The sequence below is a fragment of the Macrobrachium nipponense genome, chromosome 18, assembly GCF_015104395.2.
Source record: "Macrobrachium nipponense isolate FS-2020 chromosome 18, ASM1510439v2, whole genome shotgun sequence".
NCBI lineage: Eukaryota > Metazoa > Arthropoda > Malacostraca > Decapoda > Palaemonidae > Macrobrachium > Macrobrachium nipponense.
The window spans coordinates 1,774,878-1,793,674 of NC_087211.1; positions in this window are offsets into that span (position 1 = coordinate 1,774,878).

Consider the following 18,797-nt stretch of genomic DNA (forward strand, 5'->3'; position numbering starts at 1 on the left):
TTATATCTATTTTCTTTCATTTTGGGTTAGTTCTTCTAAGTACTCTATTTTTCTTTTTGAGTTACTCGTAACTAACCCTGCGCATTCATCACTATGATGGTTTGCGTGTATTCTCCTTCATTTAATACTGGTAGTAATAAGGATTTTCCCATGTCTCTTTCCTGTTCTGGTATGTTGTTCTTTTTTTTCATTTCCAGAAATTCTGACATTAAAAAATCCAACTTTTCCATAATATTTGATCTTCCTTCATCATAATTATTCATTTTGTGTCTGAATCTGCAATTTTCTCCGTTTCTGCAATATCCTCTTGCATAATAAATACAGTTATTATCTCTTGAGTAGAATTTCGGAGCTGATGCTTTGAAATTTTTTTGCTGACACCTCTGCATATCTCATTGGTGGTTTGTTTTTCTCTTTTACCTAATATTCTTGATTTCTCTCTTTATTTGTTTCTTTCTTATTTTGGATTTTATTACTTGGTTGGTTATTTATTTGATTATGATTCATGGCTACAGGGTGCATGTATTTGCATTTTTTGTCGAACTTACATCCTTTTCCTTCTTTTAGGTTTTACATATTTTTGGTGATGCAGATCTCTGCAATCATCCCCACCTATCCACCCTAAGTTTTTAATGGACATAACCATATTATTTCATAGTGACATATTCTTAGATGTTTGGTAGGAACATCATTTTTTTACCTATATTTCATTAGTTTTTGACATATCTTAGGATGTTTTGGTAGTTAACATCTTTCTCCAAATCTGCAATTCCCTCTTTTCAAAAGGTTGCAGACTTTAGTCTTTCTTGTCTATTTTTTCCTCTTTCCCGTCATTGTATAGATCTGGGTAGAGCCTCTTCGGGATTTGCTTTTCTGTTGTCATATCGTAATTTATTTTCATCGTAGGTATGCTGCTTTATTGCCTCATATGTAGTATCAATGAGTATCTCTGCATCCATACTTTTATCTTGTTCTTTGTTTTCCTTATTTTTTTCTGTCATTTCATTTTTGTTTACTTCTCTTCCGTTTTCCTCTTGTTCTTTTTTCTTCTTCTCTTCCTCTTCCTCTTCTTCTTCATCCTCAACTATTTGTACATTCAAATCTTGATTTAATTTTAATAACATTGTCTATCCATGATAGACATGTTGAACAAAAAAACAAAAATTCTTGTATCTTTTCTCAAATCTTGTATTACCTCAGTCCACACTGTGGATGGTCGGAATGTTGCATGCAGCACATTTTCTGATTAGGTTTTGTGGATTGACTATGCTTTACCAAACCTTACACAGTTTGCATGCTTTTGGCATTCTTTTCTAATGCATCAATTAGGATATTCACAAGATTCACCTTATTCATTTTCTTTGTCGGAATATGTTGGTTTATGTATATTTTCTTTATGAGTCTCTTGACCACTTGGATTTTATTTGGAACTTCTTCAATTATTTTCAAGATGTTTTCATTAGATTTGTTCCAGTTTGAAGGATTATATCATTCTAATATATCTATGAATGCTTTTGTTATATCTTTTTGGTTAGGACTGTTGCTGATTTCATAGATGAGAAATGCCAGTTCCCTTCCTGCTACCTCATCGTATTGCGAATCTGCTAAACACGCCAAATTACGCCACCTCTTCCCGCAGTTGGAACTTACTGCCATCTTGTTCTGATTTATAGTATTACACTTGATAAACTAACTTAAGAAGACGCTTTATCCTACTATTTTCACACTAATCTTATCACCGATAGTTCACGAACACTTCTAGATATTTCTCAAATTCTAGTCGTATGTTAAATTTGTGATATCTGTTGATTAATCTGACTTCACGCGGGTACGTCTCACAAGCAAGAGAGAGAGAGAGAGAGAGAGTGAGAGAGAGAGAGAGAGAGAGAGAGTCATTTTAATGTTCTAACATATGAATGACATTAGCAAGCAAGATCCTTTTTCCTATTTTTACTGCTACGGACAAAGCTTCTTCTAAGCTCTGTCACCATAAGTTACCCCATGTTCATTTCCTTACGCCTTATGCGTATTTCATGTTGCAATGTCCACCGTTTAGTAAGGAAATTACAATTGCGTAATCGTCAAAGTCCGACACATTGCACGAATGAAAAATGGCGAATCAGCAGACGCCCCTGTTTCCTGATTGGTTACGTTGTGCTGTTCTCCTGGACCACCGAAACGATACTAACAACTTCATCAAGGGACAGGGTTAATTTACATTTCCTCCGAAACTATTAGCGCGGAGCCATCCGCAACAAAGTGAAATGTCAGCAAATGTAATATATAATCAGTGTACAGCGTTTCCCGAGTGGTGTTTGAGTGGAAACCTCTCTCTCTCTCTCTCTCTCTCTCTCTCTCTCTCTCTCTCTCTCTCTCTCTCTCTCTCTCTACGGCCACGTACTGTTCCATATAATGCTCTGTGTATGTGTTGTAGATGAATCGAACAACCCTTTCATATATTTGATATAAAATATATTGAAAATTCAAATGCATTCGCGTCAAATGCAGCATGTAGTGCTTGGACTGGCAATTTGCTGTAAGTCAGATCTGGAGCCTTAGGAATCCTAACATGATTCACCTTGAGTTCTACGATATTTGTGAGGCCTCTGTAGAAACTGGGGAGCTTTGGACAAATTAACTTTGAGGGACTCACCAAAGCTTAATGATATTTCAGATAATTCTCTGCTGAATAATGGTGATCTCTGCGAGGGACTCATAATTCCTTACCGAACTCATCAACTTAAGATTCACATCGGGGGTTTGTACTTCCTAACTAAGATGGGCTAAGCTGTTTCTCTTCAATGATGATGTCACAAATCTAGGGGCGTTTACTTTTGATGCCAGGCTTTTGTTGGGTCAAGTTCTGGTAATCACTCTGGCAATTATTCTGTTTAATAATGGCTCAGCTCTTAATCTGGAAGCCGCTCCATAAATTTTTTTGGGTGGTGTTTTTTGATGGTTTCCCGTCGGCGTTCGTCGTCCGCTGTGATTTAGGTATTATTTTTTTCAGCAGTTGCTTGGATGGACTTGACTTTGGTGCTGCTTCAGTAAACTTACACACGCTCTCTCTCTCTCTCTCTCTCTCTCTCACACACACCACACACACACGTACACAATCACCAAAAATTGCCTCCTGATAAAACTGTTGAGAAACGTTACATCCTATGGTTGTTGTACTCACACACACAAACACACTCAAACACGCACACATACACAAACACACACACACACACACACACACAAACAAACACACACATCAAAATTGCCTCATTTCAATATTGCTGCGAAACGTAATTGGCCTTATGTCACATATCCTGTGGCTTTACCAAGCACACACAAACACATACACATACAAATATTTCTTTTTAGCACCTCCAGTTCCTGCAAAGCCTGGAAAGGGGAAAAAAAAGACAGCTTCCAGCGCTCCTCCTGCAGCATCCAGGGACTGGAGGGAGGTTAATCAGGATCAGATCCAAGGGACAAAGGACAAAGAAAAGTCAATGAGAGTCAATTAGAGACAAAATGGAAGACGATCACCCAAACTGTTCAAAGGAAAGAACACGAAGGGATTAAAGTGTCGGTAGAAATTAATTTCAGGGTTTTCTTTCACTTAAAAAAGAATAATTTCTAAGTATTTTGATATCATGGGGCATAAAGGGCATTTGTCATTCTTTTTTCTCTCATTTATTTTTATCTTTATTTACTTTTTATCTATGTTTATACAACTTATTTAGGTTGCCTTTCAGTGAGAGGCCTAAAGGGTGTCTGCCATTCTCCTTCCTCGCAGCTATTTGTATTTCTGGAAAGTACTACGTTTTGATCAACGAATTTGATTTCAGTGAAATACCAAAATTACCAAAGCAACTTTCTGCAAAAAATTATTCGGGGCAAAAAAAAAAAAAAAAAAAAAAATTAAAAACAATAGTTTTTTTAATGAAAATAAACTGAAATTCATGTAACGAAACACAGTTGAGTAAATATAAAAAATAATCTTCAAGCAAGTTTCCGTTGAAAATAAATTCTCATTTTGCAAGAAACGATTGATGGAAATAAAAGGGATTATAAAGAATGAGATAAGAATAATGAGACTCTCAGAATCCCCTTCCTAATTTCCCACGAAACCCCCCTCCAAGCAATAAACCCAGAAGCAAAACAAAGACATGACGACAATGCGCAGATTAGCCGATACTTACTGCCTTTGCTTGCATGAGTCATAACCCACAAGCAGAATGACTGTGGGGGTTATAGTGGGGTTGCGGTTGGGGGGTGGAGAGGAGAATTTATGACGCTCATAAAAATATAAAACTTAAGCGAAGATGGGAATACCGATAAAAGTTCTGCCTATAACTCATCCGTAATGAAAAGCAGTACCAAAATGGCGAAGAGATTTCTCTCAGACAGTGAGGTGCTTTACGTCCCACGAGGATTGGCGCTTTTGGGGGAGGACTGTCGATAGTGGTCATTCACTGACGCGTGTTGACGTAATTATGTTTTCATCCTTTGCTCAGTTCTATTTGGATGAAGATGATCAGTTAAGTGGGTGTTCTCGTAATGCTATACGGCATTGCAACAAGGGTTTTCAACAACGCTCTCTTCGTGCCATTGCAGAGGAGAGGAAGACGAGCTGGGAGGGTTGTATGACTTGGCTAAGATATAGATCGAAATATTTCACTTATTGGGATCATCACCTGTTTGATTCGATTTCGAAGAGAGATACGGAACGATACCTAGTTCTCTCTCCTCTTTGAAGATATTTAAACCTGTCTTTTTTTCTAATATCTCACATCATCTGTCCTTGGACAGTATTCGGTTTATGAATAGCGGTAACAAAATAAGACAAAAATGGCATTAAGCGTTTCAGTATGTCACATATATAATGCTTTCAGTAATAAGTCTTATTAAAAAGGATTGCTGATCAGCTCCATTAATTTTGTATAGAGTCTTCTCAATTTTCCTTATCAAGGATTTCTCAGTGTTGCTAAAACTGACAAGCAACGTGCCAAAGGGGATCGTCAAATCCGGTAGAGTCTACTCTCAAGCTTTCAGAAATATTTATGTAAATCTATCGTGAGCTCAGTCAGAGTAATTAGTCTTACAAAACCCAAAGGGCTGAACAATCACCCCAAACTACGAATGAAGCCGAGACCTTCACTAACGAAGAAGGCGCCAGGGGATCGGCCGTCAATTAGCGACGCCTTCATTAACGCCCAAGAACCCTTCCTGGTCCACAAGACATCTGCGGATTTCCGCACTGATTTCCGCATGATTTTCCGCGCTATATTTTTGCTTCCTGTCCACCGATGATAGCTTAGAAATAAAGCCGTCACCGGTACACACGAGTCAATACAGGTTCACCCATAATCCTTGCAATTATAATGGAAACAAAATGCTTATTAAATAAATACGGAGAAAATATCATTTGAATGTGAGATTGTTGTGAAATATCACCAAATTACCTGCAAATATCTTGTTCAAAATAATATAATTTGCAGTTTTGATATCATGACTTCTAATGGGAATTATGCCTCCATCAACTATAACAGCGTTGTCGTGAGTAGTTTATTTGGAAAAGGAAAAAAACATTGTTAGTAAAATAAATGTTTTTTTAATAAATACATGAGAAGATCATTTTTTACGAGAGATTCAATGGAAAATATGACCCAATTACCTACAAATATAGTTCTCAATAACGTTTGAAGTTGCAGTTTTCATATAAAATTCCTACGTCAATTATGCGTCCAGAACCTGACAGTGCGGAGTCGTGAGCAGCTAATTAGGTAAAAAAAAAATAAAGCAATAAATAAAAAAAAAATTACAAAATCCAGCTAATTCCGAAGCCCATCATCCATTTTCAAACCGAATATCTGTCTAAATGAGGCTCCTAGAACCATGATTTCAACGCGGGAGAAAAATAAGGATAATTAGCCAGTCGATATTATCATTTTCATTGTCTGTTTTTTTCTGTTGCTTTGCGAGAATATTAATCTGCTGAAAGTGTGTGTCGCGAGAATCATTCTTCAGAGGCCTCATTAAGAGTGACAAGCTATTTTCTTTACAAAGCTTTTTCATTCGAACGCCCAGTTATCAATGTAGCTTGAGCACTGGAATGATTACACGAGTGTACAATTACGGAATTATTCATGATGGTAGTTATGCATGCATAAATACATACATACATGCATACACACATACACACACACACGCACACACACACGACACACACACACACACACACATATATATATATATATATAATATGAGTATAAATATATATATATTTATATATATATATATATATATATATATATATATATATATATATATATTATATATATATATATATACGTATATATATATATTATTGGGAAATATAGTTTTCATACGTAAACAAACTTTTAAAATTAAAAGCAATTTGAATATCCTTTTGATAACTGTTTGCAACATACCAGGTATTTTCCCATTTCGGATTATAATTACAGTATTGTAATTCGAAATTGAAAAAAAAAAAACTGTTATCTTGCAAGTAGTTATCCAAATGATATTGAGTAACTAGTTTATTGAGGCAATATAGTTTTTCGTGAGGTATTAACCCTGCAAGATCGGTTTTGGTCGACAAAAAATATTCTTTACTTTATTCTTCAACACTTTCTTTCAGCCAAGTCATATTTCACCAATAACAGGGTGGGAGCCTCCACACTCCCCAAACTCTCTCTCTCTCTCTCTCTCTCTCTCTCTCTCTCTCTCTCTCCTCGATACAGCCTTAGCAAGCACCTTCTTCCAAAACCCATCTCCATCAATGCGCAAGACATAAAATATGTTTGTCGAGAGAAAGGAAGCGAGAGAGGAAAACGCAATGTTTCTATCTTCAGAAATTCACGAAAAAGAAGGGAGAGAAAAAAGGATAATTCCGGTGGAGGCAGCGACTGCCGCGAGCGAATTACAAGATCGACCCACATATTTTTGGCGGTTCCTGAAAGCACAATATAACGGTATGATATCGCAGCAGCATTCAGAAAGCGACGCCAGGTCATTTCCCCCGAGAGTTAGGAGTAACAACAACACTTTTCATTTAGTTCCCCATTCGAGGGGAAGATATATCCTTCATTGTTGTCGTCAAATGCTCTGTCTTAGCGAAGAGGGAAACAGCAGTCTGCAATGTTTATGCTGCTTCCCTAAAGAAGTAAGATATCTATATGTATATATATATATATATATATATATATATATAATATATATATATATATATATATATATTATATATATATATATGTGTGTGTGTGTATGTGTGTGTGTGTGTGTGTGTGTGTGAGTTTAGAGCATTACACTATTCAGAGTAAATAAAGAAACAAGCGACATCAATGACCTCATTGACGGCCAATGAAAACTAAATGTTGAATAAATTAATAAACAAATAAATAACCCAATAAATAAGTAAGATATACCCATAAATGAACTTCTTATATTAATTTAGAAGTACATGAAAAGTGGAAATAAGCATTTTTCTTCCAGGGTTCTAGTTCGTGAAAGGAGCATAAATACCTTTACTATTTAAATATTCATGAAACAAGTCAACCCAGTTGATAAACATAGCCCCCCCCCCCCACCCCCATCTCAAGAACCCCCACCCAATCCTCCCACTCCTCTCCCTCTCACTGTTCATAAACGAAAGAGATATTTTTCCACCATCGTCGTCGGGATCAAAGCAAATATTTTTAGGGTTTCAGCCCTTAATCCCTTTGTTTATGTAGGAATTGGATATTCTACTGCTCTTTCATATCTATTATATATCTTTGTATGGCTTAGTAGTTGCCAGTTGCCCAAAAATATAAATAAAATGGAAAGAAGACTTATAGGAATGTTTACAAAATACTTTCAATAGCAGGAGTCACTGAAATGGTGGAGAAATCCACAGTGATGTCAGTTTAAATGTCTATAGATATATATATATATTAATATTATATTAATTTAGACTAATATATATTATTATATATATATTATATATAATATATATATTTATATATATTAATTATTACATATATATATAATATATACATTATATATATATATATCTATATATATATATATATATCTATTAACATTATTACATATATACACCACCAATATATATACAGACCACACACACAACACCAAACACCAACAAATATATATATATATATTATTATATGATATATTATTATTATATATAATAATAAATATTTATTATATATAATATATATATATCTCATGTAATATATATATAACGTATATATATTAAAATATAATATAATTCTATTATTATATATATATATTATATTATCTATATAATATATATATATATATTCTATTATCTATTAATTATATATATGGATTATATTAGGCGCGGTTCAATCAATCCACTGAAAGAAGGAACAATTAGCAGAACAGTAATTATAAGACAGGACCAAAGTCTTTTTTTCTTTCACGTAGCGATACCATTTTATCAACCATTCAAGGAACAAGATACAATGGCCATCTATCTCAGTAGACAAAAGAGTTAGGGATCCCTTTTTGAATAAAGTAGCCCCCTCCTTTCTTTTCTCCTGCCCGACCAGGGGCGAGGAGACGCCACGAAAAGAAGGAGCGAAACTCAGGTTGCAGATCCTAATTTTGTTTGGCGAATTTCCCTCCTCACAGTTGCCCAGGCAGAAGGAAATGAGGGGAGAAGGAAGGAAGGAAGGAAGGAGTCGGGTGACGGTCGGAGCTCGAATGGTTCCAAAAGACGCTCCCTGGAAGGGGTTCTGTTTCTTTCTCTTTGTTATTATAATATGGTAGGGAAACAAAAATGTGATCCAACGACTGAAGTGCGAATACTGATATTGATCACCTGGCCTTTCGTTTAACCTCCTTTGGATTGATATTTTTAAAAGCGATAAAATATACAACACACACACACACACACACACATATATATATATATATATATATATATATATATATATATATTATATATATATTATATATATATATATATATATAATATATATATGTATATATTCATTATTCTATATATAATATAATTATATTATTCATTTATATTTTAATATAATATATATAATATATATAATTATATTAATATATTATATATATATATGTATATATAAAGGTATATGCCACGAGGGGAAATAAACAATGGAGTTTCCGCGAGATCTTTCGACGTTCAAACGTCCTTTACTTAGCAGAGAACTGACTTACATGGGGAAATGATAATAAAAGAAAGGTCGTATAACTGACAGATAGGGATTATGAAGAGATTAGTACCTAGAAACCGACACACTTGGGAAGATGAGTAACCTTCCCAGACAAGCATAAACATGGGCACAAGATTTCATGATAAGACATCTTTTGACCTTGCAATTACTGAACTACCAATCCAATTTATTCGGTGGTTGTTTTCACTTAAATGAGTGAATATTGCATTAGATGTTTGTCCAGTTTTTACAGAATATTTATGCTGGTTTAACCTTACTTCTAAGCCCTTGCTCGACTGTCCGAGATAAAATGAGGGACAGTCCATACATGGACTGTCCCTCATTTTATCTCGGACAGTATATATATATGTATATATATATATATATATATATATATATATATATATATATATATATATATATATATATATATATATATCAAATCAGGTGTTGACTGAAGGAAACAGGCCAATCTACATAGTTTCCTTCAGTCAACACCTGATTTGATGTTTTCCTTGGTCGTCACCTGCCTGCCCCTTGGTTGTATATATATATATATATATATATATATATATCTATATATATATATATATATAATATATATATATATATATATATATATAGTATATATATATATATATATATATATATATAGTATATATATATATATATATATATATATATATATATATATATATATATATATGTGTGTGTGTGTGTGTGTGTGTGTGTGTGTGTGTGTGTGTGTGTGTGTGAGCTATCTTGAATAACTCAATAATTACTTGAAATTGGAATTTTTCCAGCTACAGTCTTGAGTTTCCACCTAAAACTATCCATGAGCAACAAACCGTACTTTAGAAGCTCGCAATATCTCGTTGTACAGCAAAAAAACAAACAAAAACAACAGAGAAAAGTGGAGGGATTTATTCATTAGGTTCTCTGGAAACAACTTCACAGCTGGGTGGCGGCAATCTACATTTTCAAAAGAGCCGAGATCTCGTACTTTGCAGGAGATTCAGGTGAAATGTGCAAAGGATGGAAAAGCAGGAGGCTTCACTTAGAAGCGTCGAGGAGCTCCCGCCACCCCACCACTTTCTTTCTCTCTCTGCCCTCACTGGAAAATTCGAGTCTTGCTACAAACTCGACATTTATTTCTCCCCCTCTGAATAGGACACGCATTCTTAATCCTTCTAAATAGAAAGCGCAGCATTCAGTTTCGATGCTGTGTGACTTAATTCACTATATATATATATATATATATATATATATATATATATATATATATATATATATATATATATATATATATATATATATATATATATATATATATATGTGTGTGTGTATGTGTGTGTGTATGTGTGTGTGTGTGTGTATGTGTGTGTACCAATAGAAATATAGATAAAACTATAAATATATTAATAAAATACTTTAGTGAAGTGTCTGAGGCTCCAACTGCGCGACTTCCTCTTTAAGGGAGGCTGTTCCACAGTACAAAGGTGTGAGGAATAAAGCACCCCAGGAACTGAGAAATTCCACAGCGAGGAACATTTATTGCGTATTGGTGTTTATACCCTCCTGCCCACCACACACCCCCAACCCTTCCATCCCCCTCCACCCTCCCTTCCCCCTATTCTCCCAACTTTATCACTATCATCATCATCACCCACCATTGAACACCAACTTCTTTCGGGTTCTTCCATTCATAAATTTCCTCCGTTCTCCTCATCAGTCTTACGCCCTTTCCTTTCTTAATACCATCCTTAATTAAGCTAATTCAATTTCTCTCTCTCTCTCTCTCTCTCTCTCTCTCTCTCTCTCTGTGATTATCTTCTCATAATAATTTTCCCTCACTGTGTGACCGAGGTGTCTCTCGATGGCCGAGCTGGTTCAAATTTTAGATGTCTGATGTGTTCCAATTCTGAGTCGTTGACAAGCAGGCACACGACCCGACACACATACATACAGTATGCGTACACGTGTGTATGAATACAGAGAGAGAGAGAGAGAGAGATGGGCGAGAGAGAGAGCGAGAGAGAGAGTGAGAGGGAGAAGAGAGAGAGCAGCATATACGTAAGTAAGTTTGCTAGATGAATAAAAAAAATAATAATACTGAAAACAATGACTTAAAATCTCCTAGAGACATCTTGGAATTATCCTTTTCTCATTCTTTCGGGTTAGATATAAAAAGAGAAATAACGATACCCTGAAGAGTGGAGGAGGAGGAGGAGGGGAGGAGGAGGAAGGGACCGCAGGCTTTCAAAGGACGGAGGACAAGGGAGGTCAGGGAATTCAACCGTCCCCTGACTTTGTCTGAGTGAGAAGGAAAAACTCGTTTGTTTACAATGTTCTTGTATTGGAACGCACTGCACTATAATAATAATAATAATAATAAATACACATATACATATGCGAACGAAACTTTTAATGAACATGTTAGAAGATATATATATATATGTATATGAATAACTTGATCACGAAGTACATAAAACGTGATGCTATGTATAAATAAAGGTTTTTTTGCCACGAAGGAAAAAATGAAAAAGCGAGATAGCCGAGTACTTTCGGTCCTGCGGAAGTACTCGGCTATCTCGCTTTTTCATTTTTTCCTTCGTGGCAAAAACCTTTAAATATAATATATATATATATATATATATATATATATATATATATATATATATATATATATATATATATATATATATATATATATATATATATATATAGAGAGAGAGAGAGAGAGAGAGACGAGAGAGAGAGAGAGAGAGAGAGACTAACAAGGGAACTTTTGAAACAATAAATGGAATCACCTTCTTTCGAAACTGACGACTAAGGAAGAAATGTTCCAAAAAAGTTCGGAACTTATTTCACATATGCCAGCGAACTGTAAAGGCAGAAAAACATGATGTAGGGGAGAGAAGAGAGAGAGAGAGAGAGAGAGAGAGAGAGAGAGAGAGGCTCTCATATCTAAGCAATAAACTTCTCAGATTGAGAGAGATGAGGATGAAATTGTGTTCCAAAACCAAGTCGAGATGACCACTGGCTTCATCGAACGCAGGACGACACAGGGATTCACTAAATGTCGCTCATATTTATAATCACAATTTTGATATATCGCATATCTTTACTTAATTCAGCATAATTTAGGAAATGTCTCATATATGCAGACATTGTTGCATAAATATAAAATGCTGCTTATATTTAGGGGTGTCATATAATTTAAAAAGTATTTATACACATATATAATCAAATATATAATAAATAAATAAATAAATAAATAATTAAATATATATATATATATATATATATATATATATATATATATATATATATATATATATATGTGTGTGTGTGTGTGTGTGTGTGTGTGTGTGTGTATTATAGAAAATGAGGAATGTGGGCTCTCCGCTGAAATGGTGTATATGATTGAAATGGTCAGCCTCTCTCTCTCTCTCTCTCTGTCTCTGTCTCTGTCTCTTTCTCTCTGTCTCAAAGTAGCCATCTTGCTTGGTGAGACGTTCCTGCGCGAAGTCAGATTAATCAACAGATATCACAAGTTTAACATACGTCTAGAATTTGAGAAATATCTAGAAGTGTTCGTGAACTATCGGTGATAAGATTAGTGTGAAAATAGTAGGATAAAGCGTCTACTAAGTTAGTTTTAACAAGTGAAATACTGTAATCAGAACAAGATGGCGGTAAGTTCCAACTGCGGTAAGAAATGGCGAAATTTAGCTTGCTTGGCAGATTCTCAATACGATGAGGTAGCAGGAAGGGAACTGGCATTTATCTCATCTATGAGATCAGCAACAGTTCTAACCAAAAAGATACAAAAGCATTCATAGATATATTAGAAGGATATAATCCTTCAAACTGGAACAAATCAACTGAAAACATCTTGAAAATAATTGAACAAGTTCCAAATAAAATCCAAGTGGTCAAGAGACTCATAAAGAAAATATACATATACCAACATATTCCGACAAAGAAAATGAATAAGGTGAACCTTGTGAATATCCTAATTGATGCATTAGGAAAAAGAATGCCAAAAGCATGCAAACTGTGTAAGGTGTGGTATAGCATAGTTAATCCACAAAACCTAATCAGAAAATGTGCTGCATGCAACATTCCGACCCATCCACAGTGTGCTGAGGTAATGCAAGATATGAGAAAAGATACCAGAATATTTTGTTCAACATGTCTATCGTGGATAGACAATGTTATTAAATCAAGATTGAATGTACAAATAGTTGAGGATGAAGAAGAAGAGGAAGAGGAAGAAGAAGAAGAGGAAAACGGAAGTGAAGTAAACAAAACTGAATGACAGAAAAAAAAATAAGGAAAACAAAGAACAAGATAAAAGTATGGATGCAGAGATACTCATTGATACTACATATGAGGCAATAAAGCAGCATACTTACGAAGAAAAAAAAATACGATATGACAACACAAAAGAAAATCCCGAAGAGGCTCTACCCAGATCTACACAATGACGGGAAAGAGGAAAAAATAGACAAAAAAGACAAAGTCTGCAACCTTTTGAAAAGAGGGAATTACAGATTTGGAGAAAGATGTTACTACAAACATCCTAAGGTATGTCACAACTATGAAATATATGGTAAATGGGCATACCTAGATGGCTATGAGGATGATTGCAGAGATCTGCATCCAAAAATATGCAAAAACCTAAAAGAAGGAAAAGGATGTAAGTTCGACAAAAATGTAAATATATGCACCCTGTAGCCATGAATCATAATCAAATAAATAATCAATCAAGTAATAAAATCCAAAATAAGAAAGAAACAAATAAAGAGAGGAATAAAGAATATCAGGTAAAAGAAAAAAGCAAGCCATCAACGAGATATGCAGAGATGTCAGCAAAATATTTCAAAGCATCAGCTCCAAAATTCTACTCAAGAGATAATAACTGTATTTATTATGCAAGAGGATATTGCAGAAACGGAGAAAATTGCAGATTCAGACACAAAATGAATAATTATGATGAAAGAAGATCAAATATTATGGAAAAGTTGGATTTTTTAATGTCAGAATTTCTGGAAATGAAAAAAAGAACAACATACCAGAACAGGAAAGAGACATGGGAAAATCCTTATTACTACCAATATTAAATGAAGGAGAAAACACGCAAACCATCATAGTGATGAATGCGCAGGGTTTAGTTATGAGCAACTCAAAAAGAAAAATAGAGTACTTAGAAGAACTAACCCAAATTGAAAAGAAAATAGATATACTGAATATAAGTGAAACCTGGTATTCCCAAGAGACTGGGAATGATGATCAAATAAAAGGGTTCCAAACTTATAGATCATATAGAAAAAAATAGGAATCAAGGGGGAACCGCAATATATGGGAAAGATAAAAAACAAGGAAAAATATATGAGAAATATAGTCACTCAGAATGTGAACTAATAGCGGTAGAATTTGAATCTGAAAAATTAATGAACATAGTAATATTTAGACCTCCTAATACTAAAGAGTTTAACGATTAATAATAGAAAAATTGGATGATATATGTAGAAATCACAAGGACTGGACTATTCTCCTATCTGGAGACTTCAACTTTCCTTTCGTAGACTGGAAAGAACGAATAGGAGATTGTGGTTGTACTTATACATATAAAAAAAGAGAGTAATAGTAGTGTAGAAGATAAGAGGCAATTCGAAAAGCTATTAGATATGCTACTAGAATACAACATTCAACAAATAAATCACCTGCCAACAAGAAAGGAAAATACTTTAGACCTAGTATTTGTGAACGAGATGAATTATGTTAAAGAAATAATAGTTTATGATGCGAGTATTTCAGGCCATAATGTCATAGAATTAACAGTCCATTCCAAAGCAAGTGAAAACAGAGATAAGCAAGAAATGAAAAAGTGGGAAGGATATGGAAAATACAACTTCTACAGTAAAAATATAAAATGGTCAGAAATAAATGAAGAATTAAACAAAGATTGGGATAACATTTTCGTAAGTGATGACATAAGGGTAAATACGGAGATATTATATAAAATATTAGAGAAAATAGTGGATAAATATATACCGAAGAAGAAAAGTAAACATCAGTCATGCATACCAAGAGACAGAAGGATCTTGTTCCAGAAAATCAGAAAGTGGAAAAAAGGTCTTGCAAAAGAAAAAAATGCATGGAAAGTTGTAGAACTAAAAAGTAAGATAGAAAATGCAGAACAAAAGATTATACAATCAAAAGAAAATGAAAAACGGGACTTGAAAGAAAAACCCCTAATAAAAATCAAGCAAAACCCCAAACTATTATACTCATACGCGAAAAAGATGAATAAAAGAAAAATAGAAATAGGCCCTCTAAGAATTGAAGGGAGATTAATGAATGAGAAAAAGGAAATTTGCATCATACTGGCAGAACGATATAAGAGAGAATTCACCCCTAGAATAGATAATGAAGATAATGATATAGAAGTAAGGGACGAAAATAGTGAATATTTAGCTGACATAGAAATTAATGAAGCTGATATTGTGCAGGCAATTAATGAAATTAAAAATGGAGCTGCTGCAGGGCCTGATGGAGTTCCTGCTATTTTGTTAAAGAAAGTAGTTCACTCTATCGCAAAGCCACTTGCAATATTATTAAGACAAAGTGTAGATACAGGCAAGATTTATGATGAGCACAAATTAGCATATATCACCCATACTTTCAAAAGTGAATCAAGACTAGAGGCAAGTAATTATAGGCCTGTGAGTCTAACATCACATATTATGAAAGTGTATGAAAGGGTAATGAAGAAAAATATTATGAAACATTTAATAAAAAATAATCTCGTTTAATATAGGACAGCACGGTTTCGTACCCGGAAAAAGTACACAAACCCAACTGTTAGTCCACCGTGAGAACATATTCAAAAATATGAAAAGCGAAATGAAACAGATGTGGTTTATCTAGACTTTGCAAAAGCTTTGACCAAGTAGACCATAATATATTAGCGAAGAAGAAAATTAGAAAACACAATATCGTGGATAAAGTAGGAAGATGGTTAAAAGAATTTTTACACAACAGAAAACAGATAGTTATTGCAAACAATGAGAAATCGGATGAAACCAAGGTAATATCCGATGTGCCACAAGGTACGGTGTTAGCTGCAATACTGATTGTTATTATGATTGAAGACATAGACAGTAATCTTAAGGATTCGGTAGTGAGTAGTTTCGCTGACGACACAAGAATAAGTAGAGAAATTACTTGTGATGAAGATAGGAACGCTCTACAAAGAGACCTTAACAAAGTATATGATTGGGCAGAGGTAAATAGGATGGTATTTAACTCTGATAAATTTGAATCAATAAATTATGGAGACAGAGAAGGAAAGCTATATGCATATAGGGGACCTAATAATGAGACCATCACAAATAAGGAAGCAGTTAAAGACCTTGGTGTGATGATGAATAGGAACATGTTATGCAATGATCAAATAGCAATTCTTTTGGCAAAATGTAAAGCAAAAATGGGAATGTTGTTACGGCACTTCAAAAAAAAGAAAAGCTGAACACATGATTATGCTTTATAAAACATATGTTCGTAGTCCACTTGAATATTGCAATATGATATGGTACCCACACTATCAAAAGGATATTGCACAAATAGAGAGTGTACAAAGGTCCTTTACAGCTAGAATAGAAGAAGTTAAGGACCTTGACTACTGGGAAAGACTACAATCCTTAAAATTATATAGTCTAGAAAGGAGAAGAGAACGCTACATGATAATTCAGGCATGGAAACAGATAGAAGGAATAACAGAAAACATCATGGAACTAAAAATATCAGAAAGAGCAAGCAGAAGTAGATTAATAGTGCCCAAAACTATACCAGGAAAAATAAGGAAAGCACACAGGACATTAATCCACTACGCACCAGCATCGATAATGCAGCGTCTATTTAATGCGTTGCCAGCTCATCTGAAGAATATATCAGGAGTGAGCGTAGATGTGTTTAAGAATAAGTTCGACAAATTTCTAAACTGCATCCCAGACCATCCAAGATTGGAAGATGCAAAATATACCGGAAGATGTACTAGCAACTCTCTGGTAGACATTAGAGGTGCCTCACACTGAGGGACCTGGGGCAACCCGAACGAACTGAAAGGTCTGTAAGGTCAGTTCTCTATCTCTCTCTCCCTCACGAAGCATGTCACGACTCCATTTTTCAAACTCTATTTGGTTTTCACTCGTTGAAAGTCGGGGTATGTTGCCATTTGCAGGCTGTCTCCTATAAATAGGAGACTTTATTATCTTCTATATTGATATTCCTTTCTTGTCTTCCATCATAAATAATAACTCGTATTAATTTCTTTGCAGTTTAATTTTTAGCCTCTGCAAGGAAATGCATTATCTTTACTTCTTTATCGAATGTAGCAAATACCTGTCGTTTTTCTAAATGGTATAAATGGATCATATATATATATATATATATATATATATATATATATATATATTATATATATATATATATACTATATATATATATATATATATATATATATATAATCATATATATATATATATATATATGTGTGTGTGTATGTATGTATATATATATATAGATATATATATATATATATATATATATATATATATATATATATATATATATATATATACTTGGCTTCCTCTCTCTCTCGCTCTCTCTATCTCTCTCTCTCTCTTCTTTCTCATTTAATTGTTTTTCTAATTATTTACGAAGTTTCCCAAGACTACCGTCGCAGCATCGATAGTGAAATGAAAAATAAATACCATTTGAACATAATTACCCTTGAATAATCCCTTATCATGCTCAAAATAAATGTGAAAAGGTTTTTTTAATTCACGTTTTGAAGGAATCTAAGGGATAAATCCTACACCGTGATTCCCTCCTCGAGTCCCATTCAATTTCAGCAGCAAATATCGGGAAGGTATTGGCAATTCGACTCAAGCTAAAAAATCACTTATTTCGATACAAGTTAATTAGAGCGACGAATCCCTGATTCGCCTCCGTCATTATAATGCTTCAGAAATCGCTGCGCCTCCCCCCCTAGCACCTCCCTCCCCGACCTGTGTGGGATAACGAGCCAATCATTACGATCCGGTAATTGGTTTCAATCGTCCACTATAATTTCATCTTTTTTTTCGAAAATGCGAATGTCACAGAATCGTTGTTGCATATATACAGACCTAAGACTTAACTATTGAACAGTTCAGTGACCTATTTAGTGAATCGGCTTGCGTTATTCACGATCAAGTACGAGATCTCCTTCTTCAGTCTTCGCATTGCTTTCTCTGGAAGGCGTCGTTCCAGTCTCTGGAAGGCGTCGTTCCAGACTCTGGAAAGCGTCGTTCCAGTCTCTGGAAGGCGTCGTTCCAGTCTCTGGAAGGCGTTGTTCCAGTCTCTGGAAGGCGCAAAACCCACTGAGTATCTGCTTAGCATGTTGGCACTGTGGCCGCCCTGCATAAATAGGCGTTCATTATTCATTACTGGCTCCTTCCATTCCACGGTTCAGGATTAAACCGGAAGGCTTCAATTTCTGCCTTTTGTTCAGCTTTA